Source organism: Hemiscyllium ocellatum, chromosome 32 (genome assembly GCF_020745735.1).
Source record: "Hemiscyllium ocellatum isolate sHemOce1 chromosome 32, sHemOce1.pat.X.cur, whole genome shotgun sequence".
NCBI lineage: Eukaryota > Metazoa > Chordata > Chondrichthyes > Orectolobiformes > Hemiscylliidae > Hemiscyllium > Hemiscyllium ocellatum.
In genome coordinates, this window is record NC_083432.1 from 32,317,384 (window position 1) to 32,340,731 (window position 23,348).

Genomic DNA, 23,348 nt, shown 5'->3' on the forward strand with positions numbered 1-23,348 from the left:
AATAACTTACCCATATGGGTAATGTTTGTTATTTGATAATTGGATGACTTTTTTCATTGGTGGTTGGGTTTATTTATATATAATTAAAAACTTGCTTACAACAGATGTTAAAATAGCAAGTCTATAATTTCTTAATTTTTCTCACTTAAATAATAGAGTTGTATGAGCTGTTTTCTAATAAAAAGGGACCAATTCTGGAATTGAGAGAACTTTGGGATATTATGAGTAAAGTAATTGTAATTTCCTAACTTTAAAAGCTTGGGTTGGGAATCATTAGACCCTGGGTTTTTGTTAGTCATTAGTGCTCTAAATTTAATCCAGTAATGTTTTTCCATGCAAATTTCTTTCCCTGTTTCCTTTTTGCAGCACATGCCTTTTTCTTCCCCCTTCCTTTCATTATATCTCTCTCCCTTCACTGGATCTACACTACTGTTTACATTGGATGCCACAAGAGGTAAAAGATTACAATGTAAAACCAAAATACAATAATATGCAAGACTACAAAGAGGCTAAAGTGAATAGGATATTAGGATGTCTTAATTCAACTATTCAATATAAACCATATTTATACTCATTTGTCTTTATAGATTTGCTAGTCAGATTGCATTTAGAATACTAAGCTCAATTTAGGTTTCTCAAGCTAAGTTACCTTTAGGAAAGGGTGGACGCTAGGAAATTGTTTCCGTTAGGCGAGGAGACTAGGACCCGTGGACACAGCCTTAGAATTAGAGGGGGTCAATTCAGAACAGAAATGCGGAGACATTTCTTCAGCCAGAGAGTGGTGGGCCTGTGGAATTCATTGCCACGGAGTGCAGTGGAGGCCGGGACGCTAAATGTCTTCAAGGCAGAGATTGATAGATTCTTGTTGTCTTGAGGAATTAAGGGCTACGGGGAGAACGCTGGTAAGTGGAGTTGAAATGCCCATCAGCCATGATTGAATGGCAGAGTGGACTCGATGGGCCGAATGGCCTTACTTCCACTCCTATGTCTTATAGTCTTATGGTCTTATAGGTCTGCAGCGTAATAATAGCAATGATTCCTATCTTCAAGAACACCATCTATTTTGGCTCAAAGACTTGATCTACACACCGCACAGATTTGGAGGTGCTGTCCTAGAAATCTATAATATAATCAATGGACTAGATAGTCTCCTGATTTATAGATTACTCCAGTTTTATAGATTGGGGAGAATGAGAGGCTGAGAGTTTGAATATTATAGAAACAGGCATAGACTGAATACTAGTTGGTTAATTATCTGAGTATTGTGACTCTCCGCAATGTGATAGCAGCCTAGAGTGATGCGCAATTATCTGCATACCTTCAAGAGGGAGATGAATCAGTTCTTGATATGACAGAAGTGTATCATGTAGAAGGTAAGTGTTTTGATACAGATAATACTAGGGTTGCGTGATTTCATGGATGACTTTTCACTACCCAGGGAATCAGGGAGGGATTTTCCAAAGTACTTTTGCCTTTATTGGCTTTTTTTTCCTTTGCTTTTGGTCACCCACTGAAGATTACATGACTCAGGTGAGGTTTGTGAGCTCTGTGGATAGGAGAGGAAAGGAAGAAGCTATAATACTCTGTATTGTCTTCCAATGTGAAGCAGACTAATGAACAAATTGGCCTCTTGGCAACTTTGAAGGTTCCTCATTTCATTTCTGCTCATTATGATCTGCTGATCTTAGATTTTTACCTGGCTTATCCCAAGCAGATTTAAGTTCATATGCGTCAGTCAACAGACACTTTACTATGTTGATGCAAAAGGGAGAAGGTGCTGTAGGTTTGCAATCTTGTTTTCATATCCAGAATGACTTACCAGATGCTTCTCCCAGTATTAGTGGGTGGTATTCTAAGTTTAATATTTTAGGGTAGTTCAAGTTCACTAGAAGGGAAATAAACAAATTCAGGAATTGTATCTGATTTTATGCTTTGAAATGGAGTCAGTGTTTGGGAAAAATAAGCTAACTTACCAGTGTTTACGCCTCCATTGGATGAAAGAGGAAATGGCTGCATGGCTACATAATTGGCTGAGGAACAGAAAAGCATTCTGTAGTGTTAAGCCGTTATTGTCCAAATTGGAAGTGTTCCATACTGTCCCTTAGGGATTACTACTTGCACCATTGTTATACCAGATTATAAATGATCTGGATTTGGATATATCAGATATAATTATTAAAAGCACAGATAACAAAAATCTCAATGTAGAAAACATTAACAAGATTAATAACAGACTCCAGAAAATATTGAGACACTGGTGAAGGACCAGACACAACAGAAACTTAGCACAGGAAATTAAGATGAGTAAATTTGGGAAGAATTCAGAAAGGCAATGGATATCTGTTCATTAATCTGAAAGTGGTAGGATAAGTTCAGGAGACTGTTCAAATGATGTGGATCCTTTTTAAATATTTCTTTAAAAAAGCAAAAAGTACCAAAGCAAATAAGGACATTATATTGAATCCTTCTAAAACATGGATCTTCAGGAAGAATGTCAAGGTGACAGTAGACCTACTAGCTCAGTTAGCTGAGCTGGAAGGCTTGTTTTCAGATATTTCCTCACCATTACTAGGTAACATCAGTGAGAGTCTCTGAAGCGCTGGTGGTATGTCCTGCCTCTCTATTTATAAGCCTTGGTTTCATAAAGTGAGTGATTGTGATTTCTGATTTTTTTTCCCCCCAAGGGAAGGTAGTTGAGTTATAAATCAATGTATTTCTCGCTGGAATTCTGGTTAGAATGCTATGCCTATAGGAATTCTTATGCGTGTCTTTGTTTCGCTTGTCCCGGGATGTGTGGTGTTGTCCCAAAGTGGTGTCCTCCTTTTGTATGTATGGAAACTGGTGATAGTGGGTAGTGTCTTTTGCTGGCTAGTTGGTGTTCATGTATCCTGTGACCAGCTTCTTGAAATTACAGAGCTTTTCACATCAATTAACATTGACCTGGCCAAAGAAATATTGGCATCACTACTAGGAAAACCAGGACCACTAACACCAGACAACACCAACCTCCTCAGCAAAGACAACATCCTCAAGCTAGTGTACCTGTGCCTTGCCGCCCACTTCACATTCAATAACGAGTCTACAAACAAATCAATGAAGCACCTATGGGATCACCAAAATCAGGGCTCATAGCGGAAACAGTAATGCAGAGACTTGAACAAGCTGCCCTCCCATCCATCCAACCCAAACTTTGCGTCTGCAAAACAAATTAGACAGAAGATACAACACCATCAACAATAACCTGACAGGCACAAAATTCACAAAAGGCGGAGAATGACAACAGACTCTCATTCCTAGATGTGACGGTTGAACGTACAGTTAGGGAGAGCTTCAAACCAGCGCCTACAGAAAAACAACTTGCCCGGACCAAATACTTAACTTCAGAAGCAATCATCCCAACACAAACTGAGCTGCATCAAGACATTATTTCAATTAGCTACATCTCACTGCAGCATCCAGAACCACAAACAGCAGAAGAAAAATACCTATACAACGTTTTCAAGAAAAACAGGTACCCAATAAACAGTTCCCTGATTTCCTCAGAAATAAACCCAAACAAGCAGATACAACACAACTAAAAAGTACAGCCACATTACCTTACATCAAAGACATATCAGAAGTGAATTCCAGACTACCCAGACCCCTTGGCATCATGGTAGCCCACAAAGCCACCAATACACTTAAACAGCAACTAATGAACCTAAAGGATCCATTAGATACTACCAGCAAGGCTAACATCAGTTACAAAATAGCATGCACGAATAGTTTTAAACAAAACGCTACAAGTGGCCAAACAAGCAGTAAACTACCACCAGGATACATGAACACCAACTGGCCACCAAAGGACATTACCCACTATCACTACTTTCTATACATACAAAGAAAGACACCACTTTGACTGGATAACACATCCATCCTAGGACAAACGAAACAAAGACACTCTCGAATTCCTAGAGGCATTGCATTCTAACCAGAACTCCGTCAGTGAACACACTGATTTAGATTCCATCTATCTTCCCTTGAAAAAAAACTGGAAATTACATCACCCACTTAAGAAACCAAGACCTGTAAACAGAGGTGGGACATACCACCAGTGCTTCACCAAAGATTCTTGCTCTGATGTAACCGAGTCACGATGATGAAATGTCTGAAGACAAACCTTCCGGCTCAGCAAGCTACCTTACTTAAATATCATCAACTTGAGCTGCAAATTTTCTCAAATTGCTACTAGAACAGTTCCAAGGAGATGTGAAGTATTTTAATTGTGTGAATTTAGAGAACTTAGTGGCAAAAGGGGCATAACTAAAAAGTAGATTTAAAACATTTGGCAAAAGCAATGTCAACTATTATACAGCAAGTTAGTATGATCAGGAATGCACTAACTGAGAGATTAGTAGCGGATTCAAACATTTTCTACAAAGCATTGGGGAAAAATTGAAGGGCTTTGTAGAAGGACATTGAAGAGACCATTGGCTTCACATGTTGTACTACTCCAATTTTTAAAACTATCCTTCATTTCAAACAATAACTTTCCTTCAAGTAGCATCCTTCTGATGAAGGAAAAAAAGGCAAATCATTGAGGCACAATCATATGGAAGTGGTTATCAAACCAATGGAGGTATTATTAGGTGTGACCAAATACTTCATGAAGCATGGGGTTAAATGATAAAAAATTTAAGGGTGGAATCCAGATCGTGGGGCCAAATGTGTTATGCCATCTGTCAATGGTCAAGAGAATGCAGCTTGAGATGAGAATCAAAAGAATAAGGAGTTGAGGGAAGTTGGAAATAGACAGAATCAAGAACACATAATAATACTTTAAACAGGAGGATGGGAATTTTTAAACTGCATCTCTTTATGGTGCTGGATTAGTAACAGCAAGACTGATCAATGAAAGGATATGTCTAGCAGAGTATGTTGAAAGTGATAAGAGGTACAGCATCTGCTGGACAGAGGCAGTTTGAGGCCTAAAATAGTTTCACATGTGGAAGGAAGGAGTGATTGTTTTGCATAGGCTGGCAGTTTGGGGTTCAGTTTGAGAGAGTGATTAGGGAGGGGAATGGAATCAATAAAAAAGTAAAGTTTGTGGCAGGAACTGAAGTCCATTAGACCCCAGGAACTAATTTTTAACTGTTTAAATGAATACATTTAAACAGAGTTAAAAAGCCCTCTGGCTTTAGTCCACCTCGTGTTTAGTGGAGTTCATTCTTTTCTTGATTTTGGAGAATACTTACAGTACAAAGGCCGTTCGGCCTATTGTATCTGCACCTGATCTCCAAATGAGCTGAAATTACTGCTATTCCCTCACCTATTCCTTACAACTATGCTCATTCATTCATTCATTCATTCAACTCACCTTCACTAAACTCTATGGACCTTGGCCACTTACTGCATGAAAAAGCTTTTTTGTTGCTTTGACAATTGCCTGTAAATTTGTGCTCTCTCATTTTCATCCTTTCACCAAGCGGGAAGTTTCCTTCTGTCTGTTCAGATCAACGTTTTTGAAATCTGGTACAAAACTTCCCTCATGTCTTCTCTTTTCCAAATATTTTGCCAGTTTATCTTTATACCTAAAGTTCGTGATCTCTGGAGATGTTTTCTTTCTTCCTTTCTTTTGAAATTCCAAGTTAGTTAAACATGAATTTTCCTAAACAACACTGCATTGGTATTCATTTGTCCATGTGACTACTGCATTATTTTTGAGCTATTTGTCTTTGTTTTTACTGAGAGATAAAATGGTGGGGGAGGGGAGCAGTAGGCTGGGGGAAGGTAGCTGGGAAGGCGCTAGGTAGATACAGGTGGAGGGTGATATGACAGGTCAGTGGGGAGGGTAGAGCAGTTAGGTGAGAAGGAAGATGGACAGGTCAAAAAGTTGGTGCTGAGTTGGAGGGTTGGATCTGAGATGAAGTGTGAAGGTCAAACCACTGAATATATTTAAGAACATGGCTGATTCATTTCACAATCCCATTCTCCTGACTTATCTTCAACTTCTGATCCCCATAAAAGGTGAGAACCTATTTATCTTGGTTATAAATTTTATTCAATGTCTTCACCTTCATGGCCTACTTCAGCAATGAGTTCTACAGATTCACAACGTTCTGAAGAAATTCCTCTTTCTCAGTGCTAAAGGCTGTGCCTTGAGGTTCTAGTCTCTCCAATTAATGGAAACATCTCCATGTCCACTCCATCCAAGTATCTCAGTATTCTAAGTTGCAATCAGATCATCTCTCATCCCTCATCCTTCTAAACTGAGTACTGACCCAGAGTCCTCAACTGCTCTTGATATGACAAGCTCTTCATTCCTGGGATCTTTCTTATAAACCTCCTCTGGCCCCCTTCAAGGCCAGCACATGCTTCCTTGGAGGGTCCAAAACTGCTTACAAGTTCCTCTGTCCAGATCATGAATATGACATGCATAGTTGCAGTCTTAACATGGACCCCTGTGGATCTCCTCCAGTCACTGGCCCTTTTATCACTCTCTGCCTTCTGCCAGTCAGATAATCATCTATTCATGTCAGTACCTTGCCACTTACACCCATGGTGCTTATCTTATTTAGCAGCAAAAAAAAGTGGACACTTAGCATAATTCTTAAAGTACTACAGAAATAATGATTCAAGAATAATAAAAGATGACAGTACTTGAAATGCTGTGGCCACATTTGCACAGATAATAGGCCCAATTGAAGGTGGTACTACTGATCCAAATCATTGAGCAGAGGCATTGGAGGAGGATGCTATAGTTAAGTGTAGGTATGGGAGATATCATGGAAAGGTTGACAAAAGGGTGTCGTCAAAGGTTGGAGAGGGATCAAGGAATACGAGGAAGGGAATAACATTGTAAATTAGTGACTGAAGATGTCAATTGTAACTATGATAAGGACTGTTTCAGTGCCATAGCAAGGATAGAAAGCTGACATGGAGGACTCTGGTCAACTCAGTAGTCATAACCTACTAATTAGAAATTGAAGTATGGTTAGTATATGCAAATTGGGTCTTTCAACCCACAGTCTGGGCTGAATTTGAGTCCTGCTTCCAGAAGTGAGAATCTAATTTACTACATCATTCAATACCATCATATATTTCTTCAATCTAACTTCTTGATTACATTACATGTTTACTAGCACCTTCCTCTTTCTATTAAGTACGTTTGCAAAACTTTTGAGTTGCTTCTGTGTTTTTCGTGGAAAGCCTACTTGATAGTGTATTCCCATACATTCAGAAATAAGTCCATCTGGTTAATGAACTGCATCATTTAATTAGATTAGACTTACAGTGTGGAAACAGGCCCTTCGGCCCAACAAGTCCACACCGACCCGCCGAAGCGCAACCCACCCATACTCCTACATTTACCCCTTACCTAACACTACGGGCAATTTAGCTTGGCCAATTCACCTGACCCGCACATCTTTGTGACTGTGGGAGGAAACCGGAGCACCCGGAGGAAACCCACGCAGACACGGGGAGAACATGCAAACTCCACACAGTCAGTCGCCTGAGTCGGGAATTGAACCCGGGTCTACAGGCGCTGTGAGGCAGAAGTGCTAACCACTGTGCCACCGTGCCGCCCACAATGTGGTTTTTCTTTACATGTGGTGTGTGTGTGTGTGTGTGTGTGTGTGTGTGTGTGTGTGTGTATTTCCTCTTAACAGAATCATGAAATATGCAGCACAAAAATAATTCCCATGGTGCTTGAACTTGCTCTCTGAAAATTAATGAGACAGTTATGTTGGTTGGCTGAGATTAATGTTTGGGCCTAGAATTGAACACGTGGGTTAAATCATCACTTGGATATAGTAATGTTAGTACTTTGCATAAGTACTGCATAAAGAAGCTGTATCATCCTTTTGAATTTGTTTTTCTTTCAATAACCATGTTTTATTTTCCACTAAAATTTGAAAATTGAAGTGTTTTTCAAGGACCTATAAGATTTCAAAATTATGCTTTATTTACTAATCAGTTAATCTTGTCCTTTCCAAATTAGTATAAATTAACCAAATTTTAGACACTTGTGAACCCAATATTGACTGAGGAGACACAAATACGCACTCCTTTGATGCTTAAACAATGTTCTCCTCCATCAGCTGATTTCAAATAAAATATTACGATATTCTGATATTGCTCATCAATACATTTGATGCAGACTAATCCATAATGATTTTATAAGCCAGCAATTGTCTCCAAGGGACTTATATTCTATCCGTGTTCTTTCAGCTTGCATTTATACAGAACATTTAACAAAGTAAAATATCCCAGGCACTTCAGCCACAGTCAGACCTAGTAAAAAAAGTAGTCAAAGATTCTGCTGAAGATATGGATTCCTCAAGCTTTCTTTAAAGTGACTGAAATATAGAGAATTGCAAAGACATAAGAATGGCTTTTTCTAGAATGTGAAGAAAGATAGCTAAGGGTTTTCCCATTAATCGTGGGAATGCATTGAAACCAAGATTAGAAGAAGACAGTTTACAGTCAGGAACAAGAAGTGTTGGAGGAAGATGGCATAGTTGTGTATGATGAAAGCTGCAGAGATATCATAGCAACAGGTGAATTGAAAGTATATGACCCTGACCTGGGCTGTTTTGTGACAAGACAAAAATGGACTGAAGAAATTTGCAAAAGGAATGGTTAAAAGTGAACATTGATTTGAGTGGCAACAACAATTCCGAACACTTCATTGTAAGTTGGGGAAATCTGGTAGTCTGAGATGCCAAGGGATGGTCTAGATACAGAAACAAACTTAGCTAGAGACAAAAAAAACCTGCAGATTCTGGAATCCAAAGTAGACAGGCAGGAGGCTGGAAGAGCACAGCAAGCCAGGCAGCATCAGGAGGTGCAGAAGTTGATGTTTCTGGTGTAGCCCTTCTGCACCTCCTGATGCTGCCTGGCTTGCTGTGCTCTTCCAGCCTCCTGCCTGTGGAGTAGTTAGAGAAACAAGCACATTGCTCCATTTAAGTGTGGAATGAAAAATGCCTGTGGATGAAGAGAAGAAATATGTTAGACTATCAAATCCTCCTTCACAAAAAGAGTAGTCAGAAACTATGAGAGGAGAGGCCAAGAAACCAAGATGTGAACTTCAGGGAGAGATGAATATCTCAAAGATATTATAGTTGAAGGCATAGCTGCCGGCAGAAGCTGAAGGTTTTAGCTTCAGCTTGAATCTTTTATATCTCAGCACTCAGAATTTAAGGTTCTTTCAGACTTATGAAAGGACACTAGGAGGAAGTGAGGACTGTAGATACTGGAGATCAGAGCTGAAAATGTGTTGCTGGAAAAGTGCAGCAGGTCAGGCAGCATCCAAGAAGCAGGAGAATCGACGTTTCGGGCATGAGCCCTTCTTCAGGAATGAGGCAAGTGTGCCAAGCACGCTAAGATACAAGGTAGGGAGGAGGGACTGGGGGGCGTTGGAAAGGACACTGCCACACACAGTATTTCCAAGACACAATGCTGTTGCTTGTCACCTAACCATGAGAGGAACGGTAAAGTAGTTTAGAAATTCATTTTCTCAGGACTGAACATTATGCTGGATTTCTAAAAGGCATCACATGAATTCTTTTTTTTGGCTAATACCTAATATGCACGTTTTAATCTAGTAAATCTATGATGAATGTTACAAAGAAAAATGTTCTTTACATTTCTTCATGAAAATGCATTTCTAAAATCATAAACTCTGATACATTGGCTGTCTCTCTAGGTTTGGTTTAATTGAAACCAACCAAATATGTTACAAATATGCCATACTCTGACAATTATTATTGCTATCTGTTAATTTGATTAACTTTCTTTAGCATCTCTTATGCTCCCTGATGACCCAAGACCATTTGACCTGTTCTAGCAAAACAGGTATCCAGGCCAATGAACTTAACTGTGTTCTGCCCTGTAATAATAAAATATTGAGCAGTTATACCTTTTTAATTTCAGTAGTGCACTTTTCAATCTGATAGATGAAAATAATGTATCCAACTTTGTTTCAGCAATCCAAACTTTAATTTTAAAATTGCCTCCAATGTTCCCTCTAAGACATGTGCGGAGCTGCCCCAATGTTCCGCATGTGGCGATTAGCATTGGTTAGTCAACTGCGGCATTGACAGCTTCCAGAAGCTGCTGCTGTGCACTGATCACAGAAGCCTGTATCGCCAGTCTCTATAAAAACAAATTAGAGGGAATGCTGGTTGTTTACACATTTGAAAATCAACTTTGGGAGTTGACAGGAAGAAGGTGGAGGTTGCGTTTCTCCCATGCATCCACCACCTTTGACTTCCAAGGTTGTAAAGGTGATATTGTCACAACTCATTGGAATAGTGCACTGGAAATCAAGTTCCATTATTGCCAAAGTTAATCACCAATTTTGCCTAGCTGATAAACTCAAATTAAAAGAAAACACTCTCAACAGGTTTCTATACTTAACAAGAAAATAACTTTTATGAACAAATTTGTCTTTGGCAATTAAGAAACAAAAATTGCTAACTTTGACTTTCTAACTGAAACTCCATTCTTTTAATTCCTCCTCTCAAACAAACAGATAAGACATGGATATTAAGTGTGAAACAAACAAGTCAGCAACACCAGTTTGATAGCACCCAATTTCAAACATGAGTTGTCTTTCAGTTTATTCCAATTCATTCTTGTTCTTTGCTGTTGACACTATTCAATGATTGAGAATCTGTCCTTACATTGTCTTACTCTTATTCCAACAGAAACAGGAGATTTGCAGAGAAAGGTGAGTGAAGACAGCTCATTGTTACTAAAGACTTTCTCATGCTTCCAAACAGGACAGATTTTCTTTAATGCTTTTTCTTTGATGCACTGTCCCCACACCAACCTTGGGCACCTAGTCAGGAGCAAATTAAAATGTTGCTAAGCAATTGTTCCTCCATTTGGAACCCATCAGATTAGTGCTGTCTGCTTTTTGCTATCCTTGTTCCAGGAAAATGCAATATTGAATACAACTCAGTGTGCATCAGTAAAAAAAAGTATTTTTCAAAACTGCAGCTGTCTCTTTGGGTGAGAGCAGTTTTTTGATCACAATCCAAAAACAGGAAATAAAGTATGGTATTAACACTGTTTAGAAATATCATTAATTACAGGAAACAATTAAGCCCCATTGAGATTGAATACCTTACTCTCGTCAAGGTTTGGGCCTTCAAAACATAGTAAATGCTTCATACAAAACTCAATTAGTATGAGGTTAATCTAAGTCTTTCAAGGGCATAGGTGTACTTGGAAATTCTTTGAACTGCCTTCCCATTCATCTGTTGATGTAGCAGGGAACAGACAGTAACTGTAAGAAAATGGGGTGAAGGATATCCCCTGATTGCAACCTGAAATCAAAATTTAAAGGTCTAATCTAAATTAAACTTTCTTTTGATTTCTGGTCAGAAATTAAAATTATACACTTGCAGGAATGTTGCAGCCAAAATATTTTTGAAATCATGAGCTAAGATTTTGAATGTCTTTTTACTTAGTGCAGTAAACATAAATAAAGGGTGACTTAGTAACGAGATACTGGCCTCTGTGTAGTTATTTCCAGGAGTATGGGATTAATATTATGGGGACTCGGATACGAAAGCAAGTTTTATTACGTGATATTTGTTTACTTCAGGATCACTGAAGGTGAGCTGAAAACTTGTAACATCATCCACTCAGGGAGACAACCATTTCATTGCATCTACAGGGAGTGTACATGCTGTTATCAAGTTCTCTTATACTCATGTTTGTAGATTTTAATTTTGAAACAATATGTTGGAAGTCTCTACTTCAATTCAATTTTCCTTGTCAAATCTACATTTCCACCAGGGTCAGATAAGATTCATGCTCTAACAAATTTGATCAGTCTCTAGATTATCTCCAAGCCTTGACAAAATTTCAAAGTCCTGATGCTGTTCATGGTCACTTGACACAATATTGAATGTCTTTAGCTGATAAAAATAATATCATCCATCATTAGCACAGACAACAGATGTTTTCCATTCTTACAATGAAACATGACTTTACGTCCACAGAAGACAAAGTTATCATCCTAGTTAAAAGTTGAAAGTATTTTTCATGCCAGTCTTAAAAGTAAACTGCCTGCACTTTTGTTTTAAAAGCCACAGGATGTTTTTGTTGGAACCCAGTGTTGTATTGTTAAGGATTCTAAATTTATGCCATTCATATAAGTGTAAGGTGCTATTTGCTGTCAATAAAGTATTCCATTGGATGATAGTTGAATCAACAATTTCAATGAGTTTGAGGTAGGTAATTTTTCGCCAATTAGACAGCATGTACAAGGGACCATAGTTAGAAGGAGACATTACTCCACATCAAGCATGGGGCATTCAGAGAGTTAGGCCTGTCTGCCAGCCAGCCAGCCAACCAAGAGCTGTAATTATTTTAATGGCTCCCAAGATATCACTTTGGTAGCAAAACAGATTGCTTTTATGTGCTGCTAGTGAGTTAAGTTACTAACAACCAGAAAGTCAAAGAATATATTCAGCTAGATGGACAAAGCTTTAGTTTTTTTGGCTTCAGTGACATACTTGGGAGTTTGGACTGTTTTGAAAAGCTTGGACCTGGTACCATCATATTTAAGTAAAAGTATGTTCTGTTCAGTAACACCATTGCAAATCATAGTTGAAAGTACAACTGCGTGGATGTGTCAATTAGTTTTTGAATCAGAGTTTCTAGTAGCCTAGTAATCATTCCAGTTTTGTTCTATGGCCTGAGATCAGGAAATATGTCCTCACCTTGGCATGAGAAATGGAACTAGATTAGGATGAGACTAGATTAGGACGTATATCCACCTGGTACTGACTCATTTTTAAATAAAGATATGGAAAAAAAACAGAACTGAAAACCAAGGAGACAAAAAATGTACAGCAATACCACAGATCAAACCAAGAAAAATAATAGCTCAGACAAGAACCAGAATGAAAATAAACTGATTATTGACAAGATGACACAATCAGAAAATAAATGAAGGAAAACATAAGAATGCATATCAACTATGCAACATCTTTTTTAAACATAATACATTCCTTTTCAGGAAAGGCATATAAAGAGTGATCAATAGGTAAAATTATTGTCTACTCACAAGACTGTCTTCAAATAACTCCATAATAAAATGAGTCACTACCACAGGTAAAGCTAACTTCTGAATATTGTTCTGAAGTTTCTAGTGATTAGAACAAGGAGAAAGTGAGGATTGCAGAACCAGATGGATCTCATAGAATGAGTTCCCTGACTGGATCAAGTTAACAGCCCCAATCAATCAGGGAGCCCTGGCTGACTGACATAAACAGGAGTGTCAGGGGTCCTCCGTTTCGGAGCCAACTTTGAACTAGACGGGTCAGTGTCACTTACTATGCACCTGTAAATAAAGGGTGACTTGGTGATTCAATATGGCCTTTGAAGTTATTTCAAAGTTGTTTATTATTACTGGGAAAAGCAAAGGAAAATATCAGGAACAGTTGGAGTGACATCACAGAGACATAGAGATGTACAGCTTGGAAACAGAACCTTCGGTCCAAACCGTCCATGCCGACCAGATATCCCAACCCAATCTAGTGCTATCTGCCAGCACCCAGCCCCTATCTCTCCAAACCCTTCCTATTCATATACCCATCCAGATGCCTCTTAAATGTTGCAGTTGTACCAGCCTCCATTATTTCCTCTGGCAGCTCATTCCATACCCATACCACCTTCTGTGTGAAAAAGTTGCCCCGGAGGTCTCTTTTATATCTTTCCCCTTTCACCCTAAACCTATGCCCTCTAGTTCTGGATTCCCCAACCCCAGGGAAAAGACTTTTCCTATTTACCCTATCCATGCCCCTCATAATTTTGTAAACCTCTAAGGTCACCCCTTAGAGCCTCTGACGCTCCAGGGAAAACAGTCCCAGCCTGTTCAGCCTCTCCCTATAGCTCAAATCCTCCAACCCTGGCCACATCCTTGTAAATATTTTCTGAACCCTTTCAAGTTTCACAACATTTTTCCGATAGGAAGGAGACCAGAATTGCATACAATATTCCAACAGTGGCCTAATCAATGTCCTGTACCGCCACAGCATGACCTCCCAACTCCTGTACGCAATACCAAATGCCGCCTTCACTATCCTGTTTACCTGCGACTCCACTTTCAAGGAGCTATGAACCTGTACTCCTCGGTATCTTTATTCAGCAACACTCCCTAGGACCTTACCAGTAAGTGTATCAGTCCTGCTAAGATTTGCTTTCCCAAAATGCAGCAACTCTAATTTAACTGAATTAAACTCTATTTGCCACTTCTCAGTCCATTGGCCCATCTGGTTCAGATCCTGTTGTAATCAGAGGTAACCCTCTTCGCTGTCCACTACACCTCCAATTTTGGTGTCATCTGCAAACTTACTAACTGTACCTCTTATGCTTGCATCCAAATCATTTATGTAAATGACAAAAAGTAGAGGACCCAGCACTGATCCTTGTGGCACTCCACTGGTCACAGGCCTCCAGTCTGAAAAAAACCCACCACCCTCTGTCTTCTACCTTTGAGCCAGTTCTGTGTCCAAATGGCTAGTTTTCCATGTATTCCCTAAGATCTAACCTTGCTAATCAGTCTCCCATGGGGAACCTTGTCTAACGCCTTACTGAAGTCCATATAGATCACATCTACCGCTCTGTCCTCATCAATCCTCTTTGTTACTTCCTCAAAAAACTCAATCAAGTTTGTGAGACATGATTTCTCATGTAGAAAGCCATGCTGACTATCCCTAATCAGTCCTTGCCTTTCCAAATACATGTACATCCTGTCACTCAGGATTCCCTCCAACAACCTGACCACCACCAACGTCAGGCTCACTGGTCTATAGTTCCCTGGCTTATCCTTACCACCCTTCTTAAACAGTGACACCACATTAGCCAACCTCCAGTCTTCTGGCATCTCACCTATGACTATCGATGTTACAAATATCTCAGTGAGAGACCCAGCAATCACTTCTCTAGCTTCCCACAGAGTTCTGGGGTACACCTGATCAAGTCCTGGGGATTTATCCACCTTTACCAAGACATCCAGCACTTCCTCCTCTGTAGTATGGACATTTTGCAAGATGTCACCACAGTCTACATCTTCCATATCCTTTTCCACAGTAAATACTGATGCAAAATACTCATTTAGTATCTCCCCCATTTTCTGCAGCTCCACACAAAGACCACCTTGCTGATCTTTGAGAGGCCCTATTCTCTCCCTCGTTAGCCTTTTGTCCTTAATGTATTTGTAAAATCTCTTTGGATTCTTCTTAATTCTATTTGAAAAAGGTCTCTCATGTCCCCATTTTGCCCTCCTGATTTCCCTCTAATTATACTCCTACTTCCTTTATACTCTAAGGATTCACTCAATCTATCCTGTCTAAATGCTTCCTTCTTTTTCTTAACCAAACCCTCAATTTCTTTACCCATCCAGCATTCCCTATACCTACCAGCCTTTCCTTTCACGCTAACAGGAATACACTTTCTCTGGATTCTCATTATCTCATTGTCTCATTGTCTCATTTCCAGCCATCCCTTCACCTGCGAACATCTGCCCCCAATCAGCTTTCGAAAGTTCTTGCCTAATACTGTCAAAACTGACCTTTCTCCAATTTAGAACTTCAACTTTTAGATCTGGTCTATCCTTTTCCATCATTATTTTAAATCTAATAGAATTATGATTGCTGGTTCCAAAGTTCTCCCCCACTGACACCTTAGTCACCTGTGCTGCCTTATTTCCCAAGAGTAGTTCATGTTTTGCACCTTCTCTAGTAGGTACATCCACATACTGAATCAGAAAATTGTCTTGTACACACTTAATAAATTCCTCTCCACCTTAAACCCTTAACACTATGGCAGTCCCAGTCTATGTTTGGAGAGTTAAAATCCCCTACGATAACCACCCTATTATTCTAACAGATAGCGGAGATCTCCTTACAAGTTTATTTCTCAATTTCCCTCCGACTATTAGGGGGTCTATAATACAATCCCAGTGAGGTTATCATCCCTTTCTTATTTCTCATTCCACCCAAATAACTTCCCTGGATGTATTTCCGAGAACATCTTCCCTCAACACAGCTGTAATGTGATCCCTTATCAAAAATGCCACCCCACTCCTCTCTTGCCTCTCTTTCTATCCTTCCTGTAGCATTTTGTCATTGATGCAGACAGCCCACATAACTACAGCAATTAACATTATCCAATACTCGAAACTGTATTTTGCAAATTAGTTTTGTTAGTTCATATCAAGCCCATTAGAAAAGCTAAATCTGTACTAAATTCTTTATGCCAGTTTAAAGGTGCGTTCTTAGAGTCATAGAGATGTAAAGCACAGAAACAGATCCTTCGGTCCAATTCGTCCATGCCAACCGGATATCCCAACCCAATCTAGTTCTACCTACCAGGACCTGGCCCATATCCCTCCAAACCCTTCCTATTCATATACTTATCCAGATGCCTTTTAAATGTTGCAATTATACTAGCCTCCACGACTTTATTTGGCAGCTCATTCCATACATGTATCACCCTCTGTGAAAAAGTTACCTCTTGGATCTCTTTTGTATCTTTCCCCTCTCACCCTAAACCTATGCCCTCTAGTTCTGAACTTCCCCATACCCAGGGAAAATACTTTGTCTACTTATCCTTTCCATGCCCCTCTTGTTTTTATAAACCTCTAAGGTCATCCCTCAGCCTCCGACACTCCAGGGAAAACAGCCCGAGCCTATTCAACCTCTCCCTATAGCTCAAATCCTCCAACCCTGGCAACATCCTTGTAAATCTTTTCTGAACCCATCCAAGTTTCACAACATCTTTCCGATAGGAAGGAGACCAGAATTGCATACAGTATTCCAAAATTCTTCTGCAGTTTGAAACTATAACATCTTCTGTGAGATGCAGAGGTACTAGAAGCTATAGCAAGATGTTCAAACTTCCCAATTATTTTGCTACAAGTTACCATTGAGTATAATTTGAAGTGTTTTGATTATATTAAATACACAATGAAATTAAGGATTCTAAAAATTAATAACTTGAGCGTATCATTTTTTCTAAATTTCTATTTGACTCCTCCCTCAGCTTAAGCACACTTCCTCCATGTTAAGACAGCAAAAATTAATTCTCAATATTTGACTACCATCACCTGATTTTTAATACCAAATTTAACAAATTTAAATGGTTTAAAAAAGGGGGAGAAATGACTTAAAATGGCTACAGTGCTTACTTGACCAGATTGAACAAATTTCTTGAAACCATCAATAAACACCCAGTATGAATACATCAAAATGTCATCAAAATGACAGATTTGTGTTTGACTTTTCTTTCATCTTGCTGGAAGATAAAAGATCCAACTGCAGATTATCTAGCTTTTTTGTTGCAGGAGAAATATCAATGAAGATGAACATAGGAATATACAAGTGAACTCGATTTCAAGTAACAGCTTTTCAGTAGAGAGAACAATAAATCAATTTGTAACAGGAGAACTGGAATGTCTGCTCTTTCCTCCCCACAGCCTTTCAAAGTTAACATCAATGAAAAGAAAATCAAAGAAACACCCATTCACCAAAAACTCTTGTATCCACAAATTTTGCTGCTGCTGAGGTTTTAAGTCATCAATTAAATAACCATCTCAGGTTAAACTTGACATTTCAAAGATTCCAAGGACTTTTCAAATTACATCCTGATCTTTCTCTTTGTACTGGACCGTCTCCTATTTTTAAACTTGATTTTAAACATGTGTCCGTTTGAGATCATATTTGATTATTTCTCTCTGGGTTTAGATCAATACATTTCCTCTTTCACTCAATCTTAATTCACTCCTTCATTCTTGAATTAATAAACTGCATTTTTAAGTGTTGTAAAGCTGTAAGCTAAAAAGAATTTTAAAAATCTGTGGCCAACCAAGGGCATTAATGGGAGGGGAGCCAATTCAAAAGAAAAATAACATCTTGTCACACTGTCAGTATTATTCTTGAACAGTACTGGCTGCAATCTTCTAAATAGCAATTACTTAGGTTATATAGATTGTTTTAGCTGACAAGTTAGGTAAATGCAACCACTACTGCGATAATAAATCTCTACTGAGTTCACTTCCTAACTTAATTTGGATTTTCACCTTTCGTCCACTATCATATCTTGATAGTAATTGACTCATGGAATCTCTTCATTGTGGGAGCAGGCCATTTGGCCCATCAAGTCCACACTGACCTTCTGAAGAGCATTCCATCCACGTATACCATCCCTGCTTTTCCCATGGCTGGTCTACCTAGCCTGTACATCCTGGACACTACAGGCAATTCAGCTTGGCAAATCCACCCAACCCACACATATTTGAACTGTGGGAGAAAGCTGGAGCACCCGGAGCAAACCTGCGCAGACAGGGGGAGAATGAGTAAACTTCACACAGACAGTTGCCGAAGGGTAGAATTGAACTCCGGTCCCTGGTGCTGCCAGCGCTAACCACTCAGCCACCCTATTTTACTTGTTGAATTTCTTTGATTTTGATCCAATGAATTATGAAGTGGAAACTTTTAGGGACTTGAGTCAAATGTGCTCTGGTGATCTTTGTGGCAAAGAGCAATCCAGTGAGGCCTGTCTTAGTATTGGATGCATCTTTTAAGCATTTGTTAAGTTGTCATGGACCAGGCCAGACCTCCTTAAAACATTTAAAGAAAGTAGCCTGGACCCTAACTTTTCTATTTGTTTTAAGCAGGTGTACAGTGGATATTCTAGGAGTGATGCAGCTGGCCCAGCCACTTAGTTTTAGACAAAACAGAATTTATTTGCAAGATTACCAAATGATACAGAAACAAAAGAGAATCGATTACAGAATAACTTAATTTGTCAAGAAACCCAACGGACTATCCCAGCTTAATGATGCTGTCTCAAATACTTGCAACAATCCCCATAAACACCCTTTGGCAAAAAAGGTAAAATTAAATATGAGTCTTACAGGAGAGAGCAAGAGATGGCAGAGATATTCCGCATCGAACATCACCTTCCCTGCAGCTATTTCTTGGAGTAGCAACCTCAGAACTGACTGACCAGCAGCTCTACACCCAAATCAAACCAAACCCTTGTGATCGATTCAGGGCAGATGTGTCAGAGGTAGTCTCTTTACTCAGAGTAGTAGGGGGTGTGGAACGCACTGCCTGCAACAGTAGTAGACTCCCTAACTTTTTAAGGGCATTTAAATGGTCATTGGATAGGCATATGGGAGAGAATGAAATAGTGTAGGTTAGATAGGCTTCAGATTGGTTCCACAAGTCGGTGAACGTCGAAGGGCCTGTACTGCGCTGTAATAGTGTGTGTATGTGTGTGTGTGTGTGTGTGTGTGTGTTCGTTCAAAGCTGAGCTGGGAGAACTGGCCACTCCCCTTTCATTGTACATGTGTGTTTTTAAAGTTCAAAGCTTTTTGCCTAAGGCAGTGTCTGTTAGCTATAATCAAATAGGCCCTAAAACCCTTCAAAACTAGACTTTACAGAATAAAAGTCAAGGACAGCATAACCTTGTTAAATGAGCGGCATCGTCACACAGTGAGGTGAGTTTCTCCGTGATTTGCCAATTAAGAGGGATTTGTTCTTGTTAAGTGCCCTTATTAACACCACAACTCACATCATAATGTTCGGATTCCTATCTTTCCAACATAGCGAACAAGCTAGGTGTTAGAAATTCTTGACATGGAAGTCAGAGCAGGTACCTGGTGACTTCAGCTTGCCACTTGCTTCAAAGGACCTCCATTTTGGACACTATGAACCAACATCTCACCATGTAACAGCAACTATCACTGTGATGCTGCAGCAAGGGCACTTTGCTCTCAAGGACACACTCACCCAATTCATGCTCTGGACCAGGCTGCAACTCCAGGATCTTTGTTTGCTCTCATAGCACTCACTCACTCTGAGCCTACCATGATGCTCATGGAATTCCTGCTTTGTATTATCTTTTTGCATTTTCCCCTCTGAGATGCCCAGCTCATATTACTTCTGTCGTGCCTTGCCATTTAGCACAGACACAATGAAGAAGCTTGTCATGGTTGTCAACACGCCTTAGCAGTCCCAGTCAATGCCGGGGAGATACACTAATCAAAGGCTATCCTGACACAGCAGGTTAAGGGCTGCCTCCAATACCAGTCGAGGAGCATGGACATAGTCAGTCAGTCAGCATCTCTGAGTGGCCAGAGCCAGGATGCACCCAACATAAGGGGTGAAGAGCCTACCACCTCTCTTGTGTGTGTTTTTTTCCCAATTGTGAGCTGTTTTCTTCCTGGAGTGAAGCAGATATTATGAGAGATAGAAATGGTGGCACAGCCATTAGTTTTGGTGCAGGTGGGGAGGTGTCCCATGCAAGTGAATAGAAAATGTTGATGGAAAGCAGAGTTAGAGCTGGGAGGGGCGGCCAGGGGCGCGGTGGGGGGGGGGGGGGTCGGAAGAAGCTCAATTACATTCCAGCTGTAAGTGCCACCACTTTCTCTCCAAGACCTCACAATATTTTTGCTACTTACCCATCTCCTACCAAGGCTCATGCTATACTACTCCCTCTCTATGTTGCCTGTGACAGTTGCCGAGTGGTATTATTGCAAGATTATTAATCCAGAGACCCAGGTAATGTTCCGGAGGCCCAGGTTTGAATCCTTCAAGGAGATGGTGGAATTTGAATTTTAAAAAAAACTTAATCAGGACTTAAGAATCTATTGTCCATGAAATCATTACCGATTGTTGGAAAAACCTATCTGGTTCACAAACGTCCTTCAGGGAAGGAAATCACTGCAACCTCACCTGCTCTGGCCCACATATGACTCCAGACCCACAGCAATATGGTTGGCTCTCAATTGCCCTCTGAAATAGCCTAGCAAGCCATTAAGTCATACCAATTGGTACAAAATCTCAAAGAGATGAAACCAGATGGATCACCTGGCATCGAGCAATGCACTGGAAAAGACAATTATAGAAACAGCCCTGCCGACCCTGCAAGGTCCTTCGCAATAACATCTGAGGGCTAGTGCCAAACTTGGGAGAGCAAATTCGCAGACCAGTCAAGCGATAGCCTGACATTGTCATATATTGTCGTACCTCACAGGTAATATCCCAGACACCACCATCACCATCCCTGAATATGTCCTGTCTCACTGGCCGGACAGAACCAGCAGAGGTGGTGGCACAGTGGTATAGAGCAGGATAGAATAGTTCTGGGAGTCTTCAACATTGACTCTGGATCCCATGAAGTCTCATGACTTCAGGTTAAACAAGGGCAAGGAAACCTCCTGCTGATTACCACGTACTATCCCCCTCAGCTGATGAATCAGTTCTCCTCCATGTTGAATAACACTTAGAGGAAGCACTGAAGCTGGCAAGGGCACAAACGTATTGTAGGTGGGGGATTTCTATGTCCCCCACCAAGATTGGCTCAGCAACAGTATTACCATTTGAGCAGGTCAGGTCCTAAAGGACAAAGCTGTTAGACTTAATCTGCATCAGGTTGTGAGTGAACCAATAGAACACAGAACTTGACAGCGCAGTACAAGCCATTTGGCCCTCAATATTGTGCCGCCCTGTGAAACCAATCTGAAGCCCATCTAACCTACACTATTCCATTCTCGTCCATATGCCTATCCAATGACCATTTAAATGCCTGTAAAGTTGCCGTGTCTACAACTATTGCAGGCAGTGCGTTCCACGCCCTAATACCGAGAAAAAAAAAACTACCTCTGACATCTGTCCTATATCTAACACCCCTCAATTTGAAGCTATGCCTCCTTGTGCCAGCCATCATTATCCTAGGAAAATGGCTCTCACTATCCATCCGATCCAATCGTCTAATTATCTTATATGTTTCAATTAAGTCATCTCTCAACCTTCTTCTCTCTAACGAAAGCAGCCTCAAGTCCCTCAACCTTTCCTTGTAAGACCTTCCCTCCAAGCCAGGCAACATCCTAGTGAATCTTTTCTGAACCCTTTCCAAAGCTTCCACACCCTTCCTATCATGCCGTGACCAGAACTGCATGCAACACTCCAAGTGCAGCCATACCAGGGTTTTGTACAGCTGCACCATGACCTCATGGTTCTGAAAGCCGTTCCCTCTACTAATAAAAGCTAATATACCGTATGCCTTCTTAACAGCCATATCAACCTAGATGGCAACTTTGAGGGATCTATGTACGTGGACACAGAGATCTCTCTGTTTATCTACACTACCGTGAATCTTACTATCTGCCCAGTACTCTGCATTCCTGTTACTTCTTCCAAAGTGAATCACCTCACACTTTTCTGCATTAAACTCCATTTGCCACTTCTCAACCCACTTTCTATGTCCCTCTGTGACCTACAACATACTTCGGCACTATCCACAACTGTACCAATTTTAGTGTTGTCCGCAAATTTACTAACCCATCCTTCTTCGCTCTCATCCAGGTCGTTTATAAAGGCGACAAACAGCAGTGGACCCAAAACAGATCCTTGTGGTACACCACTACTAACTGAACTCCAAGATGAACATTTCCCACTCTGTGTCTTCTTTCAGCTAGCCAAATTCTGATCCAAACCGCTAAATTGCCCTCAATCCCATGCCTCCGTATTTTGTGCAGTAACCACCGTGGGGAACCTTATCAAATGCCTTACCGAAACAAGAGGGAAAAACATACTTGACTTCAACCTTACCGATCTGCCAGCTGCAGCATCTGTTCATGACAGCATCAAAGAGGGACCACCACACAGACAATGTGTAGACAAAGTCCCACCTTCACATTGAAAATAACCTCCATCTTGTTGTGTGATATTATCACCGTGCTAAATGGACCAGACGTCAAACAGATCTAGCAACTCAAGACTGGGCATCCATGATGCTGTGGGCCATTAACTGCAGCAGAATTGTAATCGAGCACAATCTGTAACCTCATTGCCTGGCAGTTCCCCCACTCAACCATTACTATCACAGCAGGGGATCAACCCTAGTTCAATGAAAATTGAAGGAGGGCATGCCAAGAGCAGAACCAGGCACACCTGAAGATGAGTTGTCAACTTGATGAGACCACCAAACAGAACTACTTACATGCCAAACAACTTAAGCAGCAAATGACAGATAGAGCTAAGCGATCCCACAACCAACTGCAGTCCTGCCGCATCCAATCGTGAATGATGTTGGATGATTAAAAAACTTACTGGAGGAGGCGGCTCCACAAATACCCCTATCCTCAACAAAGGAAGGGCCCAGCACATCAGTGCAAAAGACAAGACTAAAGTTCTTGTACATAAGAAGAACATATCCAACCTGGCCAATTACCACCTTATCAATCATCAGTAAATTGATGGAAGGTGTCAACAACAGTGCTACCAAGCAGCACCTAGTCAGCAATAACATGCTCTGTGTTGGCCAGAGCCATTCAG

The 23,348-nt window shown here is 40.4% G+C and overlaps 1 protein-coding gene across 1 annotated transcript in view; it reads left to right on the forward strand.

Annotated features, from left to right (window-relative positions):
- LOC132830927 (acyl-CoA-binding domain-containing protein 5-like) overlaps positions 1-22,870 on the forward strand; it is a 173,081-nt gene extending 150,211 nt beyond the window's left edge. Inside the window, exons 14-15 of the mRNA XM_060848880.1 lie at positions 10,692-10,714; positions 22,377-22,870. The gene's annotated coding sequence lies outside the window, so the exon portion shown is untranslated. The remainder of the gene's footprint in view (positions 1-10,691; positions 10,715-22,376) is intronic.
- The last annotated feature ends 478 nt before the right edge of the window (positions 22,871-23,348 follow it).